A 21,318-nucleotide genomic window follows, 5' to 3' on the forward strand; every position below is an offset into this window, starting at 1 on the left:
TGTAAAAAAAATTTTATGAGTTATGATTTATATGCTTAGAATACTAAATGAGTTTAGTTTCAAGAAAAATAGACGAGAACATTATTCGAGTCTTGTGCTATGAGATATTTTAACTTTTAACTTTAGTGCAGAAGGGTCGGAACTACCAGACAGTGAATCAAGGGTAACTTTTAGGAATAAAATGTACTAATTGGCTAAACCAAAAATTATGGAAATTTTATGGTAGAAAGATAAATGAGTCTAGTTTTAAGGAAAACTAACGAAACTTAATTTGGAGTTTCGTAGCTCCAGATATAAATAATTTAGTGACTGTTACTCAGGAAGACAATTTGTTGTGAACTTGAGAATATGTTGTAAACATTGATAAAACATGTTAATGAGTTGCTTATTGTTTTCATATGAACTTACTAAGCGTAAAACTTACCCCCCTTTCTTTCCCATTTTCCCTAGGGTTGCCAGGTTAGCTCGAGTTGGAGGCCGTCAGAGATATTATCACACTGTCGAGTTAACGCTATCAGCGTAAGTAAATCCTAGTGTTTCGAGTCTATGGCATGTATAGGGTCTTAATGTTGAGTATGTGATATTATGATTTAGCCAAAGGCATTGGCTTGTTATTAAGGTAGTATGTAGTCATGTAAATTGGCCTATGTTGGCTAATGACGTTATGGGCCTATATGATTATTCTTATGCATGTATGTTATTATCTCTTGTGATATAGCTTACAGCATGTATGCTTAGAGATTGAATTGAGATTCATTGATGAGTTAGTAACTGATGCAAGATTAAGTGATTGGTAAATAGTTAATAATGCCTCATGAATGGTTTATGGATATGATTATGCATGCCTAGTGATGGACAAGAAATTTGTGACGTAATGATAGTTATGTCAAGTATGTGGTAATGATGTGAGAAAATTCTATGACATTTATTGCATAAGAAATTGACATGAGCATAACATGTTTGTAGATGTTTAAGAGCTCATTTATGCCATGTTGTATGTTATTGGATAAATATGTGTGCATATGTTGTGAGGGTGACAAATGGCTTGGAAAATAGCCTTGTAATTGTCTACACGGGTAGACACACGGGCGTGTGTCTAGACCGTGTGTGACACACGGTCTGCCCCCATGGGCGTGTGTCATGGCCGTGTTTTAAAGTCACTGTTGCACACGAGCTAAGGTCACGGGCGTGTCCCAAGCCACACGGGCTTGTGTGACTACACGATCTATATCTACACGGGCATGTGGAGCCTTAAAGCATGAAAATTTTCAAGTTTTTCTTAAGTTCTTTGTTTAGTCTCGAACCGCCTCTAACGCATGTTTTGGGCCTCGAGAGCCCGTTTAAGGGAAAAAATGTATGTGAAATGAAAAGTTTTAAATTGATTGAAATTTTACGGCTCAGTTTTTGTGTGATTGATTGAGTTTAAGTCAGGTAACACCTCGAACCCTATCCCGGCGTCGGATACGGGCGAGGGGTGTTACAAGGTCAGAACCTCATCTTTCTTGATCTATAATACCACATTTAACTCATTCAATCATCACATTATTCAATTTAATCCCCAAAACATCTTATGGTAAAAATTACATTTTTGCCCCTAACTTTTCAACTTTTTACATTTTAGTCCCTAGGCTCGTAAAATGATTTTCATTCAATTTATTCATTACCCAAGCCTAGCTGAATCTTTTTCATGCTCAGAACAGTACACATTTTTCATTAATTCACATTTTTACATACATTTTACAACTTTTACAAATATGTCCTTATTTAACATTTTCATCAAAAATCAGTTGGTAAATGTTGTTTACCTAATATCAAACATACATTTTCTATCATTATGCATCAAAATATACAAATATTCTACATGGGTAAAATTCTAGACTTTGATTTTCTTTCAAATTAGTCATTAAAAGAGCTAGATTAGGTTACACTGATCTTAAAAATATAAAAATCATTAAAAACAGGACAAGAACGGACTTACAATTGAGCTTGAAAGTGGCCAAACCCTAACTATGTCTTCTCTTGAGAAATTCGGCTATGAGGGACTGAGTTGGGGAAGATGACATCTTTTTATTAGTTTTATTTGTCTTTATTTACCAAATGACCAAAAGGCCCTTAATGCCAAACTTTGAAATTTTATCTAACCATGTCCATTTTTGTCCAAATTAAAGTATAATGGTCTAATTACCATTTAAGGACCTTCGATTTAGAAGTTCATAGTAATTAGACACCTCTAGTTTCTAGAACATACATTTTGCTCCTGCTGTAATTTAGTCCTATTAGTCAAATTGGACACCTTATCGATAAAATTTCTTAACGAAATTTTCACCCAATCATTCAATCATACTGTAGACCTTAAAGAAATAATAAAAATAAATATTTCTACTTCATATTTGTGGTCCCGAAACCACTGTTTCAATTTGACCCTAAAATGGGATGTTACATAATCCTTCTTAGTATTTGAATCAAATGCTCACTTTGATTCTTATACGGGATTACAGAATCATTTAGATTATCTTCTAAAGTAAATCATCTTTCTCACGATGTAAACGTTTTTTACAATGCCACTTATCTTCAGTTTGAACTTTAGACAATCAATAAGCTAATATTTGTTATGTCAATACTTAAAATTTTTACAGTAAGATATTATCTTTGATATAGTAAAATAAGGAAATAAAATGACAAAAAGGGAAATTTTGAGTTATGTCAATATTGGGAAGTATATTATGATATATTAATTCAAGAAATGACTAAATTGTAAAAGTAAGAAAAAATTTGTTGCACAAGAGTAAAACTCAAAAATTGAGGGGTTAAGTGTAAATATGAAAAAGTCAAAGGACCAATACTGTAAATATTTTAAGGGTGGAATGATCTAGAAACTAAGGAAAATAAATGAATTAGGACCAAATTGAATGGGTGAAGAACTATGAGGGACTAAATTGTAATTTTACCAAATTAAATGATGACACAAAGATGAAAATTTAAAAGATAATAAAGGAAAAAATGGTCAATTGGAAGAGAGAGAGATCTAGAAAGTAATGATGATGTTAATGATATTTTATAATTATTTAATTAGATAAATATTATTTTAATTAGGTATTTTATTATTATTTATTTAGTATAAAAGGGAAGGAAAGATGAAGAATTTTCATCATCTTTCCCATGCACTAACGTGAGAGGAAGAGAGAGAAAGAAAATTTTGCTTTTTTTATAATTTGGTCTTTCTACCAAAAATTCACCATTTTCACCCAAAAATCAAAAGAATTTCCATAGCTACCAAGAGAGAAAAATGTTAAGGAGACTATGGAAAGTTAGAATATCAAGTTGGATTCAAGAAATGGAAGCTGAACTAGAGAGAAAATCAAGATGAAGATTGAAATCAATAGAATAAGGTAAGAACATCATGATTTCAATATATTTTTAAGTTTGATATTATTGAAAAAGTATGGGATTGATGTTAATGTAGAGTTTCCTTACATATGGTCCTATTTTTTTGAAATGTTAGTGAAGAGAAAATAAGAAAAAATGATGAGAAATTGTAACACCCCGAACCCGAGACCGTCGCCGGAGTCGAACACGAGGTGTTAACAGACTTCAAACCACTTATAAAAAAAAAATTTTCCCAGACAAGCTGCCAATCTGCGTACTAGTCGCTTTTAAAATCATATCTTGAGGTCTGAAACTCGGACTCCAGTTCCGTAAATTTTCCCTGGAACTAGACTCATATGCCCATCTACATATTTTTTTCTAGAATTTTTGGTCAGGCCAATTAGTACAGTTTATTAGTCAAAGTCTCCCATGTTACAGGGATCGACTACACTGACCTTTGCGCATTACGACTTTGATATCTCCCTGTACAGGGCTTCAATACTGATGTCGTTTGTTTCTATAGAAACTAGACTCAAAGGGGAATCTATGCACATATGGCCTGACTTATAATTATCTCTGGTTAATTTATAATGAATTTCCAAAGTCGGAACAGGGAATCCAGAAATCGCTCTGGCCCTGTTTCACAAGAGTTTAATTATCTCCTAACATACAGCTCATATGGTCGTTTCGTTTCTTCTATATGAAAATAGACTCATCGAGCTTCAATTACATAATTTATTCATTAATTAATTCCACTCCTACTATTTTTAGTGATTTTTCAATCTCACGTCACTGCTGCTGCCAGCATCTGTTACTAAAGCAACTATGCCTATTTCGTGATTTCTCCTTGATCTAACTAGTAATTCATCATACATATCACAAATTATGATCATGACTAGCCATGCCAAAGGCTAATCATTGTCAAACATCTCCCTACTACACTATTGCCATATCATGAATTTCAACACCAAAAATAATCAACCATGACATATGGCATAAAAATCGAATTACCAAGACTTACGACCTAACATTATAGAACCAAATCCAACCGAACATTTATGCCATTTTCGCATGGCTAAAAGTTTACATACCAAATTTCAACAAAACATATTAGCCTATACATGCCGAAATGTTCTCCTAGACCGACTAAAAAGAAGATACCAAAAGTTGCTAGCCGGTGTGATGACTTCGATGACGGTCCCAAGCACGCAAAAAGACGAGTCCAAGAAACCTAAAGTAGGCGACAAGCAAACACCGAGTGAGTATATAACTCAGTAAGTCATAAGCATTACATAATCATCCATTAATAAATTATCACATGAGAAAACAAATGAAAAGGGGTTAATTCTCTCCACCCATACCAACTATGCCATGGTTCCTTAGACCTTTCGGCTCAATATCATACAAAGTACTACATCAATTTTTCATATGCTACTCAACATGGTATTTGAGGCATTCTCCATGGATGCTTTCATTCTCGTTACATTCATGCAACTAAATAACATTCCCTCTATTCCACGATGAATCTCATGTACGTCACTTCAAGTATAATTATCACATAGGTTCAAAACTTATCAAGCAAGAATTCCAAATATAAACATAACGTCAATTAGCCACGAACTCAAGACACTTACTCGTCGCTGTCCGTGACCAACTCAATAAGGTCGCACACTTAGTGTCAATAGTGCTTCAAAAACATATAGTAAGTCCGCACACTTAGTGTTATATAATCAAACTCGCACACTTAGTGCTTACATAATCAAACTCGCACACTTAGTGCTTACATAATCAAACTCGCACACTTAGTGCTATATAATCAAACTTGCACACTTAGTGCTATGCAATTTAAACCCGCACACTTAGTGCCAATCTCATGATCATAATTGTTTATACCCGCACACTTAGTGCCGAAATCTACATTTCAATACACCTCACCTCTTTTCTTTTTCATTCAATACTTTCATCACCCTATGCATACGTGTATATATATATTTATCATTTCATTCGACATAATTACATAGACATTATGACTATTTAAATCAATACCAAATATATGCTTAATGACTTACCTTGTGTTGGGTAAGACGGTTCCAACTCGGCTACTCGATGATCTTTTCTTTGCCTTTGCTTGATTCTCCTCCTTTAACTCCTTGAGCTTAATCAATAAATCAACTAGTTTAACCATCTTGCTAAACATTCATAATTCAATTACACATGCATATGTATGTTTGTATATTCGGCAACCATCCTCACTAATTACCCATTTAGTCGATTATACACATAATTAAAGGTAACATCACGAATGGGCATACTTATGTATATATATATGTATATATACTTCCGAATGGGCATCACAATTAGGTTTAACACCACCTTCATACTCAATTAGATGGCCGAATGTATGTATATATGTACAATGTCAACTATAACATCATTTAAACACCTAATTTCATCTCATGAACACTTGATCGAATTTTCCTAATCTAGCATAGTTTCACATCTATTTGTAACATCATGTAAATCCACATATAACTACATTTCTTAAGTTCCACATCTTAATGCCCATTATAGCCACTCCCATAGTCTAAATCTAACAATTGGCAACACCCACCTTTCCACTATGTTAGCCGAATACTCATTCTCTTCTTAGTCCTAAATTCGGCACCTCCAACAAAATAGCTTAACAATTTCAACTTTCATGCTAACATAACAAGCAACTTAACACATCCATATAACTAGCATGCTAATAGCATCAAGGTATCAACTAAAATTTTTAAGCTCCTTAGCCGAATCCTAACTCTCCAACAACCCCAAATCCAACCATGAGATAGATAGAATTTAGACTCATCACCCAAAGGTTGTATATACTTCCAAAAATAACCTTGAACATACCTTAATCTAGAGGACCACCTTGGCCGAATCTTCCTTCTTCCTCTTCCTCTAGTTACGGCAATTGCAAAAGAAAGAAAACATGAACACTCCTTCTTCCATCCTCATTTTGTTCATCTTTTCCTTTTTAATTCCTTTCTTTTATTTATTTTAATTGTTAACTAATAAATAATTGCATTGAAATTCAACCTAAGGGATGGGCATCATGGCATGGCCGGCCACTACTTGGGTTTTTTTGGCAATTTGACATGCAAACCCAAGATCCCTCACTTTGTTATTATTTGGTCCTTACACATTCCCCTATCATATTTTCTTAAGTTCTCAACTAAGTCAATCACACGAAATTCACATTCATAAGTCTAAATTAAATCATCAAATTTTCACACATGCACTAATACACATAGAGGACATGCAACTAAATTTTAAATAAACTCTTGGGACTCGGTCTTATGGCCCCAAAACTACATTCCAACTAGGGTCTAATTTAGACTGTCACAGAAATAGTGTAGAAAAAGAAAAAAAAGGATGTTATAAACATGATAATTAATATCTTGCACTAAAACAGTTTTGGACAGTAGCAGTGGTCTAACTTTGAAAAACCACAAAAAATTTTGGAAATCGAATTAGAAGTTAAATAAAATAGGAAATTAAATTTTATTGAGTCTAGTTTTTCATAGAAGAAACGATGTAAGCAATTAAATTGTAAATTATGAGATATAACAAATTTAGCTAGACAAGGTCAGAATGATTTCGGGTTCCCCTGTTCTGACTTTTGAAAATCATTAAAAATTTAATAAAATTAATTAGGTTCTTAAAGTTATATGTTTAAAATCCTGAATGACTCTATTTTCAATAGAAACAAACGAAAACATCATCCAAATCCTGTACAATGAGATAATTAATTTTTAGTAAAGAAGGGTTAGAACTGTCAGATAGCAGAATAAAGGTGACTTTAAAGAATAAACTGTACTTATTGGCTAAACAAAAAATTCTGAAAATTTTAGGTAAGAAGATATGTAAGTCTAGTTTCAAAGAAAATTAGTGGATCTTAATTTCGAGTTCTGTAGCTCAAGATGTAAATAATTTAGTGACTATGACACAAATAGACAGTTTTGAATATACATATAAGTAAATAGTGAAATTATTGATAATGTTATTGGTAGCATGTTATATAAATCAAGGATGTGGAATGGAGAGGAGTAGGAGAAAAGTAAATATATGAATTTTCAGCTAGTAAGGGTTTTGTTGGGTTTTTCACACAGGAAGAAAAACATAACCAAGTTATCCGGATGAAATATGAAGCTCTTGTTGAAGCTAGAGCAACAAAGCAATAATTCCGGATAAAGTATGAAGTAAGTTTGAGATTCAAGGACTTGAGAGTTGCAACCAAACGAACAGAAGCAAAAGGGATGAGAAATTGAGAGAAGTATTTCATCCAGGTAACATACATACCGTTGTTTATTGCCACCTTTAACAGATTTACATTTAAAATGGATAATTTGTATGTTTTAAACTCAGGGACTAAATTGAATAAAAGAAGAACTATAGGGGCAATTTTGTAAAATGTCAAAAAAGACCAAAATGAAGGAAATGAATTGTTTTATTGATTAAATTAATAAATTGAATGAAATTATTAATTTGGATCAAGATTGGGTGAAAATCGGGGAAAATGAAAAATTTACCAAAATACCCCTGAATCTTGATATTTCTGCAATTTTGCCAGGTAAGTTCATGTAACTTGAATTATATTCTTAAATACTTGAAATGTATGTTATTGATGTGAATATGATTTAAATATTTCTTATATGAAAATTGATGAAATATTGATATATTTGATAAAAAAGGGAAAGAAATCCCGGTTGAGAGAAAAAGAATTGATGGTAAAAAAGATCTAGCCCAGACGGGTGATCCTATCCTGATATAGCCCTCTCGAAGAATACGAGTAAAATGGATTTAGCCCGAACGGGTAATCCGAATTAGGGTCTGAGTTTAGCCTGGACTGGTAATTCAGACTCAAGCTCATTAGAGTAATTGTCGTTGCAGGGGATTTAGCGTGGACTGGTAATCCCAATAATACTCTATGAGTTTATATTACAGGGGATTTAGCCTGGACTGGTAATCCTGCTGTAAGGATGAGGTTCGCGGGAGTGTGCTTTCTGAAATGAAATGTGTAAGACCATGGTTGAAAGATACCAAGGCAACATGATGTGAAATGTGTAAGACCGTGGTTGAAAGATACCATGGCAACATGATATGAAGTGTGTAAGACCATGGTTGAAAGATACTATAGCAACATGACGGGAAATGAATAAGACCATGGTTGAAAGATACCATAGAAACATGACAGGAAATGAGTAAAACAATAGTTGAAAGACACTATGGCATCATGTCAAAGATAAATAAGACCGTGGATGGGAGACGCTATGACATCTGTTCAACAATTGATATATAGGTAATATGTATCAGATGACGAATGTATAAATGAAATGATTGTGTGAAATGTTTACAAGAACTAGTCATGGAAATATATGTACAAAATAGTTGTATGAAATAATTATGAAGATAGATAAACGAAATAAGTATAGGTACATGGAATATAATTTATGTTAAGTTTGATATAAACTAGTACCGGAATAAATTTACATAAAATATATGGAAATGATGGAGCATGAAATGTTGATATAATGAAATGAATAATATATACTTATGAAGAAACGGTAAGAGAATGATATGTTTCATGATATATACATATATGATTATCTTTGATATGTTGATACAAGGAAATTATGTAAGTTGAGACAATTATTAAACTCAAGTGTGACATGTCGAGAAAATAAGTATATCAATGTTGAATTTATATGAAATACGTACTAGTATATTAACAATGTTGTTGTTTGATGCTTAGACAAGTGCCAAGCTATTGATTGAATGGTAATATATTTATTTATATGATGCATTGAGTCGGTAAGTATTTAATTGAATTTTTTTAAGTGATCTGCAAATTCTTGTAATGCTTCGAAACCCTGTTTTAGCGACGGATACGGGTTAGGGGTGTTACATTTAGTGGTATCAGAGCTACAATTTAGTCGGTTCTCGGACCAAACATAGTATGTGTGAAGTCTAAAAACACATGTAATTATATAATATGTGATAGTGTGATATATCTCGACTTTGATGAGATTTGTTTTACTTATAGAAAGAGATGCTTTTCAACCAAGCTAATTTCGATAATGCTAAAAGCGATACTCAAGTATATGAGTAGAAAGTTGATTTTGATGAATCGGTACTAAAAAAAGGTATGAATAAATGTTTTATAATACATGTCGATGATGAATATTATGCTATATGTATTATTAAAAGAAAATTATATTACTACATGAAATATTGTGCTAATGACTAAATTACAAAATATATAAAAGTAATATATGAAGTACGTGATAAGGTTTATTAGAGAATTATGGATGAATAGTGAATTTTGAAATATATTACATGTATTAAAGATACAGAAGATATAAGTATATGAATTATTGGTACAAGGATTAAATTGTAAAGCATGTAAAAGCATTATACGAAAGGTGTAAAAGTGATATCCGTGCATGAAATAATTTACCCAAGTAGACAAGATTAAAACTACTAGGATATTAAGGGACCTCAGCATGCTCTCTGAATACTAGCATGGTAGTGCTCTCTAATTATTAGCACATTTAGCACATTCGTACTCTCTGTGTAGCACTTCAGTGTTCTCTGTTTAATAGTGCATAATAATACACCTCTGTATAAGTCCCGTATATCCGAAGTGTTCTATCTAGTCTACTGGGCCTCTGCTAAGTAAAAAGTAAACAATTTTCGTTACGAGGTAAATGATTATCTCTGAGTAAAAATGTTAGTTACGATGAAGCAGAACTCGTAAAAGTACGGATAAATGTTTTATAGTACTTGAGAATGATAAATGTTATATGAGTAAAAACATGAAAAATTAAATTATGAGGCTTTACGATCTATACCCCTTTACTAGTACAGTTATATGCAATGAAATTCATGAGATTTATATTGATTAAGTTAAGAAGTGGAAAGTGAAAAGTTCAATGGTTGAACAACTGATAATACAGTCGGAATTGAGAATGAGTTAATGGGTAAAGATGGGTTTTGAATAGATATATCAATTTTTTTCTGAAAACTAGTTAGGATATACAGTACCACTGTTAAATAAAGAAGTTATTTATAGGAAAATTTATTTGTTCAAATATGGTATTTACAGAATGGTTAATTGAAAATTCTTTCTGAATTAGTTTCTTGAGTGAACTGAATAACGTGAAATTAGTGATGACTATACTAGTCAATGGATTGGTAAATAAATTGCAAAATATTTGAATATAGCTGTTATAAATAGGTATATTACAATAAAATTTTTTGGGGATTTTATACAGGTATCTTATATATACTGATATTTTTAGAGGTATATGCAACTGTTCATGTTTGGATGCTATAATCATTATATGGAAAAGTTGGATAAATATGTTAATAGACAGAAATTATCGCAAGTCTAATTGATTCACAAGTGGTACTACTCTATCTTTCTTTGGTTTTCCAAGCCAATATATGTGATAAAACACTTGATAATAAGATTCATATGATATTATCTTCTATTTCTATTGGTAGAAGCTCTGAGAGACAAATGTGAAATATTAAATTGAAAATAAAATGTGAAATGAAAGGATAGAGAATGGATATAAATGATAAACTAGGTAAATATGTGCAGAAAGAAACTATAGAATTATAGAAATAATGAAGTTCATGAAAAAAAAGAGAGAAGAAGAAATTTCAAGGACGAAATTTATTTTAAGAGGGAGAGAAATGTAATACCCCGAAAATTTTTACAGTAAGATATTATCATTGATATAGTAAAATAAGGAATTAAAGTGAAGAAAAGGGGAATTTTGAGTTTAAAATAAGGAAATAAAGTGAAGAAAAGGGGAATTTTGAGTTATGTCAATATTGGGAAGTATATTATGATATATTAATTCAAGAAAGGACTAAATTGTAAAAGTGAGAAAAATTTTATTGCACAAGAGTAAATACTCAAAAATTGAGGGGTTACAGTGTAAATATGAAAAAGTTGAAGGACCAATAGTGTAAATATTTTAAGGGTGGAATGATCTAGAAACTAAGGAAAATGGATGAATTAGGACCAAATTGAATAGGTGAAGAACTATGAGGGACTAAATTGCAATTTTACCAAATTAAATGATGACTTAAGGATGGAATTTTAAAAGATAATAAAGGGTAAAATGGTCAATTGGAAGAGAGAGAAATCTAGAATGTAATGATGATGTTAATGATATTTTATAATTATTTAATTAGATAAATATTATTTTAATGAGATATTTTATTATTTTATTATTTATTTAGTATAAAAGGGAAGGAAAGATGAAGAATTTTCATCATCTTTCCCATGCACTAACGTGAGAGGAAGAGAGAAAGAAAGAAAGTTTTGGTTTGTTTACAATTTGGTCCTTCTACCAAAAATTCACCATTTTCACCCAAAAATCAAAAGAATTTCCATAGCTACCAAGAGAGAAAAATGTTAAGGAGTGTAAAAAAAAAGTAAAAATAAAATAAAGAACACACAAATTTTTACGTGGAAACCCTTTCGGGAAAAACCACGGGCAGAGGAGAAGAAAATTCACTATGTCGAATTTGAATTAATACAAGAGGAATAGACTATGCCTATTTATAGGCTTGTAAAGCCATATTCTAATAAGACTGAAACACCTTATTCTAATCAATATAAAATAGATGGAGTTTAATAAGGTTTAAAAAAGCTTATTCTAAAATAAAATAAAAGAAGTGTAGTTCTATATGAATTTTACTTTTATTTTATTTTACCACTGTATTTTATTTAAATAAGGATTCGGGTCATTTAATTCTAGCAATCTCCACATTGACATGAATTCTCAATGAACAAGTTCTTCATTGCAAACTCTCAACGAACAAGTTCTCCACCTCTTCCATAAAACCCCTTAAGGGTTTAACTTCAACAATGGACACAACTAAGTCTAAGCAATGCTCAAACTTGGTTATAAGAAGTGACTTAGTCATCATATCGGCAGGATTTTCATGAGTACTAATTTTGCTCACAACAATATCACCACGAGCAATAATATCACGAACAAAATGACACCGAACATCAATGTGTTTTGTTCTCTCATGAAACATTTGATATTTTGTAAGGAAGATTGCACTCTGACTGTCACAAAATACAGTACTAATTTGAAGGTCTTCATTGAGTTCACTAAAGAGTCCCTTCAACCAGATAGCTTCTTTACAAGCCTCAATAATTGCCATGAATTCAGCTTCAATGGTAGACAAAGCGATTGTAGTTTGCAAAGTGGCTTTCCAACTGATTGCACAACCTCCGATTGTAAAGACATAACCTGCAAGATATCTTCTTCTATCAAGGTCTCCAGCAAAATCAACATCAACATACCCAATAACTCCATCTCTAGTTCTTCCAAACTGTAAGAAACATCAGTAGTACCTCGTAAGTATCTTAAAATCCACTGAATTACTTTCTAGTGTTCTTTACCGGGATTCACCATGTATCTGCTAACTGCACTGACTGCATATGATAAACCTAGACGTGAACAAACCATAGCATACATGAGAGATTCCACTGCACTAGAGTATGGAACATGTGACATGTACTCAATCTCATTATCTGATTGTGGAGACAAAACCGATAAAAGTCTAAAATGGGCTGCTAAAGGAGTACTAACAGGCTTAGCACTCTGCATATTGAACCTACAAAGAACTTTCTCAATGTACCCCTTCTAACTTAGGTACAATTTACTTGCTTTTTTATCTCTGAGAATCTCCATACCAAGTATCTTCTTTGCTAGTCCTAAATCTTTCATCTCAAATTCTTCACTTAGTTGGGCTTTGACCTTTCTTATCTCTTCTTTATCTTTTGCTGCTATCAACATGTCATCAACATAAAGAAGTAGATACACAAAAAAACCATCACTGTTTTTCTTAAAGTAAACACAACTGTCAAAACTACTTCTTTTGAAATCATGAGAAGTCATAAAGGAATCAAACCTCTTGTACCACTGTCTTGGTGACTGTTTTAAACCGTAAAGGGAATTTTTCAGCAAGCAAACATAGTCCTCTTTTTCTGAGACTATAAAACCCTCTGGTTGTTGCATGTAAATTTCCTCCTCAAGTTCTCCATGCAAAAATGCAGTTTTTATATCTAACTGCTAAGCTCCAAATCATGCATGGCCATAATACCAAGCAAAGCTCGAATCAAACTATGCTTAACAACTGGGGAGAACACATCTATGAAGTCCACTCCTGGAATTTGACTGTAACCCTTTGCAACAAGCCTTGTTTTATATCTGGGTTCTTCAACTCCTGGAGTCCCTTCTTTCTTTTTAAACACCTATTCAGGACGAACAACCTTTTTACCTTTAGGAAGTTTCACAAGATCCCATGTTCTATTTTTGTGGAGTGATTCCATCTCCTCTTACATAGCAAACATCCACTTTTCTGATTCTTCACAGCTAACCGCCTCAGAATAATTAAATGGCTCTTGATTCGCATCTATATCTTCAACCACATTTAAAGCATAAGCAACTAGATCAGCCTCAGCATACTTCTTTAGAGGTTTAATTTCTCTTCTAGTTCTGTTTTTGGCGATAGAGTATTGCAGTGAAAAAGCAACTCTATTCTCAATTTTTGTACTAGCTTGAGGAGTCGACTCTGTATTAATTTGATGCTCCACCTGCTTTTGATTTTCTTTATTGGAAGAGTCTTTTAGAGATAAGTTAGGCAGCATAGTAGTTTCATCAAAAACAACATCTCTGCTAATCACAAATTTTCTATTTTCAGGACACCATAACTTATACCCGTTTACACCAGCTTTATAACCAAGAAAAACACATTTAATGGATATCGGTTCCAATTTTCCATTATCAACATAAGCATACACAGGACACCCAAAAATATTTAAATTAGAATAATTAGCAGGACTACCAGACCATACCTCTTGTGGAGTCTTTTTTTCAATGGCAACGAATGGGGATCGGTTGATAAAAAAACATGCAGTAGAGGCTGATTCGGCCCAAAACGACTTTGGTAAGTTGGCATTTGACAACATACATCGAACCTTCTTCATGATCATTCTGTTCATTCATTTTGCAACGCCATTTTGCTATAGAGTATGGCGAACTGTCGAGTGTCTCACGATCTCTTCTAACTTGCACAATCTATTAAACTCATCAGAACAGGACTCTAAGCCATTGTCTGTGCAGAGGTATTTTATTTGTTTTCCCGTCTGTTTTTCAGTCATAAATTTCCAAGACTTAAATGCGGAAAACACATCACTATTATGCTTAAAGAAGAATGCCCAAACGTTTCTGGAAAAATCAGCAAAAGGTTAGCATATAATTAGCTCCACCTCTTGAAGGCACTCTGGATGGCCCCCATAGATCAGAATGAATATACTCCAATGTTTCCTTCGTGTTATAGATTCCTCTAGTAAATCAAATTCTCTTTTACTTCCCAAAAACACAGTGCTCACAGAAATTCAGTTTGCAAATTCCTTGTCCATCAAGAAGTTCTCTTTTGCTCAATTCTGCCATGCCATTCTCACTCATATACCACAAGCGCATATGCCAAAGTTTAGTAATATAATCATCTGAAAAGGAAGAGGAAGCGATAGCTACATCACCAATAACAGTAGAACCCTGCAAAATATATAACTTGATAGTCTTTCTCTGCCCTTTCATCACAACAAGGGAACCTTTAGAAATATTTAAAACCCCACTTTTAGCTGTGTATCTATACCCTTTTGAATCAAGAGTACTCAACAAAATTAAATTTATTTTCAATTCTGGAACATGTCGTATGTCACTGAGTGTTCTGACAACACCATCAAACATCTTAACTTTAATTGTTCCAACACCTGTGATTTTACACGAAGCATTATTTCCCATCAAAACAACACCTTCAGACACTGTTTCGTAAGTTGTATACCAATCCCTATTGGGACTCATGTGGAAGGTGCAGCTTGAATCAAGTATCCACTCTTCGCTTACTTTAGAATTGTTGACTGAAGTGACTAGAAGTTCACCATTGTTGTAGTCTTCTACAACATCATCTTCACTGGAATTTTCTGTTTGTTTTTCCTTTTGATTCACAACCTCCCTTTTAATCTTGTTCTGTAGCTTATAGCACTCAAACTTAATGTGCCATTTCTTCTTGAATAAGTTACAAGTTTTACCTCTGTTTGAAGACTTTGATCTACCCTTAGATTTACAGCGAGGATTCCATTCATGTGTCCTTCCACGATCATCATCAGCATTCGGATCTTGTCTCCCACGAACAATGAGACCCTTTCCCTGAGAGTCGGGTTTAACCACAAGATGCTTCATCTTATCATACGAGGTCAAAGAATCATAAACATCATCAACTGTGAGAGACTCGCAGCTATATAAAATCGTGTCTCTAAAGGTTGAATAAGACGGGGGCAACGAACGAAGTAGAATCAACCCTAGATCTTCCTTATCATACTCCAAGTTTGAGAGAATTTCTTTAAACATTGTTAAGTGTTAATGTACAGATGCATCTTCCTCCAAACGATGAGCATAAAGACGCTGCTTCATATGCAACTTGCTTGTTAGAGTTTTCAACATACTTATTTGTTCTAGTCTCTTCCATAATGCAGCGGTGGTCTTCTCTTTCATCACATCTTGCAAAATTTCGTTGGACAAATACAGATGTAATTGTGTTAATGCCTTTCGATCCTTACGCTTCTTCTCTTTATCTGCTAATGTCGAAGGCATGTTATCTATCCCTAGCAGGGCATCCTCCAGATCCATCTGCACAAGAACTACTTGCATCTTAATATGCCACAACGCAAATCTGGTGTTTTGATCCAACAGCAGAATTTCATACTTCAAAGACGTCATTACCGTGATCGAGATGAATAGCCCGGAAGCTCTGATACCACTTTGTAAAAAAATAAAATAAAATAAAGAACACACAAATTTTTACGTGGAAACCCTTTCAGGAAAAACCACGGGTAGAGAAGAAGAAAATTCACTATGTCGAATTCGAATTAATATAAGAGGAACAGACTATGCTTATTTATAGGCTTGTAAAGCCATATTCTAGTAAAACTAAAACTCCTTATTCTAATCAATATAAAATAGATAGAGTTAAATAATATTTAAAAAACCTTATTCTAAAATAAAATAAAAGAAGTGTAGTTCTATATAGATTTTACTTTTATTTTATTTTACCACTGTATTTTATTTAAATAAGGATTCGGGTCGTTTAATTCTAACAAGGAGACTATGGGAAGTTAGAATATCAAGTTGGATTCAAGAAGTGGAAGCTGAAGGAGAGAGAAAATCAAGATGAAGATTGAAATCAATAGAACAAGGTAAAAACATCATGATTTCAATATATTTTTAAGTTTGATATTATTAAAAAAATATGGAATTGATGTTAATGCAGAGTTTCCTTACATATGGCCCTATGTTCTTGATATGTTAGTGAAGAGAAAATAAGAAAAAGTGATGAGAAATAGTGTAGAAAAAGAAAAAAAAGGATGTTATAAACATGGTAATTAATATCTTGCACTAAAACAGTTTTGGACAGTAGAAGTGGTTTAACTTTGAAAAATCACCAAAAATTGTGGAAATCAAATTAGCAGTTGAATAAAATATGATATTAAAATTTATTGAGTCTAGTTTTTCATAGAAGAAACAGTGTAAGCAATTAAATTTTAAAGTGTGGGATATAACAAATTTAGCTAGATAAGGTCAGAATGATTTCGGGTTCCCCCATTCTAAATTTGGAAAATCATAAAAAAATGGAGAAAATTAATTAGGTTCTTAAATTTATATTTTTAAAATCCTGAATGAGTCTATTTTCAATAGAAACAAATGAAAATATCATCCGAATCTTGTACAATGAGATAATTAATTTTTAGTAAAGAAGGGTCAGAACTGTCAGACAGCAGAATAAGGGTGACTTTAAAGAATAAAATGAACTTATTGGCTAAACCAAAAATTCTGAAAATTTTATGGTAAGAAGATATGTAAGTGTAGTTTCATGGAAAATTAGCGGATCTTAATTTTGAGTTCTTTAGCTCAAGATGTAAATAATTTAGTGACTATGACACAAATAGACAGTTTTAAATATACATATAAGTAAATAGTGAAATTATTGATAATGTTACTGGTAGCATGTTATATAAATCAAGGATGTGGAATGGAAAGGAGGAGGAGGAAAATAAATATATGAATTTTCAGCTAGAAAGGGTTTTGTTGGGTTTTTCATACAGGAAGAAAAACATAACCAAGTTATCCAGATGAAATATAAAGCTCTTGTTGAAGCTAGAGCAACAAAACAATAGTTCCGGATAAAGTATGAAGTAAGTTTGAGATTCGAGGACTTGAGAGTTGCAACCAAACGAACAGAAGCAAAAGGGATGAGAAATTGAGAGAAGTATTTCATCCGGGTAACATACATACTGCTGTTTGTTGCCTCTTTTAACAGGTTCACATTTAAACTGGATAATTTGTATGTTTTAAACTCAGGGACTAAATTAAATAAAAGAATAACTATAAGGGTAATTTTGTAAAATGTTAAAAAAGACCAAAATGAAGGAAATGAATTGTTTTATTAATTAAATTAATAAACTGAATGGAATTATTAATTTGGATCAAGATTGGGTGAAAATCGGGGAAAATGAAAAATTTACCAAAATGCCCCTGAATCTTGATATTTTTGCAATTTCGCCAGGTAAGTTCATGTAACTTGACTTATACTCTTAAATACTTGAAATGTATGTTATTGATGTGAATATGATTTAAATATTTCTTGTATGAAAATTGATGAAACATTGATATATTTGATATAAAAGGGGAAGAAATCCCAGTTGAGCGAAAAAGAATTGACGGTAAAAAGGATCTAGCCCGGATAGGTGATCCTATCCTGATATAGCCCTCCTGAAGAATACGAGTAAAATGGATTTAGCCCGGACGGGTAATCCGAATTAGGGTCTAAATTTAGCCTGGACTAGTAATTCAGATTCAAGCTCATTAGAGTAATTGTCGTTGCAGGGGATTTAGCCTGGACTGGTAATCTCGATAATACTCTATGAGTTTATATTATAGGAGATTTAGCCTGGATTGGTAATCCCGCTGTAAGGATGAGGTTTGCGGGAGTGTGCTTTCTAAAATGAAATGTGTAAGACCATGGTTGAAAGATACCATGGCAACATGATATGAAATGTGTAAGACCATGGTTGAAAGATATCATGGCAACATGATATGAAATGTGTAAGACCATGGTTGAAAGATACCATGGCAACTTGGCATGAAATGAACAACACCATGGTTGAAAGATACCATGGCAGCATGACGAGAAATGAATAAGACCATGGTTGAAAGATATCATTGCAACATGACAGGAAATGAGTAAGACCATAGTTGAAAGACACTATAGCATCATGTCAAAGATAAATAAGACCGTGGATGAGAGACGCTATGACATCTGTTGAACAATTGATATGCAGGTAATATGTATCAGATGACGAATGGTTATATGAAATGGTTGTTTGAAATGTTTACAAGAACTGGTCATATGGAAATATATGTACAAAATAGTTGTATGAAATAATTATGAAGATCGATAAACGAAATAAGTATAGGTACGTGGAATATAATTTATGTTTAAGTTTGATATAAACTAGTACTAGAATAAATATACATAAAATATATGGAAATGATGGAGCATGAAATATTGATATAATGAAATGAATAATATATACTTATGAAGAAATGGTAAGAGAATGACATGTTTCATGACATATACATATATGATTATCTTTGATATGTTGATACAAGGAAATTATGTAAGTTGAGACAATTATTAAACTCAAGTGTGACATGTCGAGAAAATAAGTATATCAATGTTGAATTTATATGAAATACGTACTAGTATACTAACAATGTTGTTGTTTGATGCTTAGACAAGTGTCAAGCTATTGATTGAATGATCATATATTTATTTATATGATGCATTGAATCGGTAAGTATTTAATTGAAATTTTTTAGGTGATCTGTAAATTCTAGTAATGCTCCGAAACCCTATTTTAGCAGTGGATACGGGTTAGGTGTGACACCCCTAAAGTGACCCTAGTCGGAAAGTGGTTTCGGGACCACTAAACCGAGTCATAAAGATAATTAACCGTCATAGTTGATGCTCATTATATGTACATATGCATGTGTGAAAATTTCATGTTTGAATTTTGTTAATAGTAAGTGAATTTTATCAAATAGGACTTATGTGAGAAAATTTGGAAATGTGCTAGGCAAATGTAAAGTGGCCTAATAATGCATGTTGTGAAATGATGGGTTTGCATGTCAAATTACCCAAAATTAAAGCATAGTGGCCGGCCATGCTATGGGTGCATGTTGCAAACATGTTGTGTTAGTGAGTTATGTTAGAAAGAATAAAAAAAAGGGGTTAGGATTAAAGTAATGCAAAAAGGTGGAGTGATGAAAAAAAAATTGTCTCATCCATGCCCCCCCTTTGCCGTGAATGGAAGAAAGGAAACAAAGAAAAAAAAGTGTTCATCCTTGAACATCTTTGGCCAAATAGAAGAAAGAAAGGAAGGGAATGAGCTTGGAGAAAAATCGGCTATGAAGGCTCACTAGATTAAGGTATGTTTAGTGTTGCTTTGAAAGTTCATACATCCCTTGGATGATTAGTCTAAATTCTAACTATCTCATGGATGGATTTGGGATTATTAGAGAGTTAGTATTCGACTAAGAGGCTTCAAAAGTTTTAGTTGAAGCCTTGAGACTATTAGCATGTTAGCTATATGGATGTGTTAAGTTACTTGAAATGCTAGATAAATTTGAACTCCCTACCAAATTCTTTAGGCAACCCATGTTAGAAATTTCGGTATTGAGATGTCTAGATCTTTCGGCCATTGTAGCTATGGAGGAATAAAGTTTTTGTTTCTTGTTAAATTGGATGAATCTTGTTGTATGAGTGCTTGAACAAACTATGATTAAATGGATGCATAGATTCAAAGTGGGAAGAAATGGGCTATTATATTTGATGCTAATGCCGAATATGAAGATGATGAACTTGAATAAATAATATTCAGCTAGCATGATAAGTTATGAAATATTAAGTAGATGATATAATTGATTGATGAAGTGGCTAATAGGGATTTCTAATGAAATTGTTGCCAAGGCCGAATGTATCATGAAGTAAATAAAAAAAAATTCTAAATGTGCATTATGTGCTTATATGTGTATTCGGCCAGGGAAGTTCGACATGAAACTTTGATAGGTTTGAGAGATGAATGACCGAATGAGCTAGAGGTTATGTATGGATGAATTTTATGCACATGTGTGTGTGTGGCATTAGTAGCTAATGGCATTCGGCATTGTTTAATTAAAATTAGAAATGAATACTTGAAAGTTAAATAGGTCACTCTAATGACCAAATATGCTAAAAGCTAATATATGGACAAATGATACGAACGAATTGGTTTTTGAAATGTATATGGTTGCCATATATATGTGTTTGATTGAGAAGTAAATTTGTTTGATTTAGCTCAAGAGCCTAGAGGATCAAAGTTGGATAAGGGAAAGGAAAAAAGTGATCGAAGAGCCGTCGTAATCGTTCGGAAACTTCCGAGGTAAGTTTTAAGTGTTTAAACGTTGAGTAAATTCAATTATAATAGGACATGATGAGTTGATTTAGTAAGATATGATGTGGCCATGATATGTTCTAAGCTCAAATGGTAAGTTCTTAAGTGTTTGAGCTTGGGAATTTAAGGGTAATTTGAAATAGTCTGCTTCGGACAGCAGCAGTAACGTGAATTTAGAAAATCACCATAAATTTATGGACTTGAATTAGAGGCTGAATAAGACATTAAATTAAAGCTTAATGAGTCTAGTTTCTTATAAAAGAAACCGTGTAAGCAAAGGAATTTCCGATAATGAGATATTTAAATTTGTGTGAGACGGT

The sequence above is a fragment of the Gossypium hirsutum genome, chromosome A12, assembly GCF_007990345.1.
Source record: "Gossypium hirsutum isolate 1008001.06 chromosome A12, Gossypium_hirsutum_v2.1, whole genome shotgun sequence".
Classification (NCBI taxonomy): domain Eukaryota; kingdom Viridiplantae; phylum Streptophyta; class Magnoliopsida; order Malvales; family Malvaceae; genus Gossypium; species Gossypium hirsutum.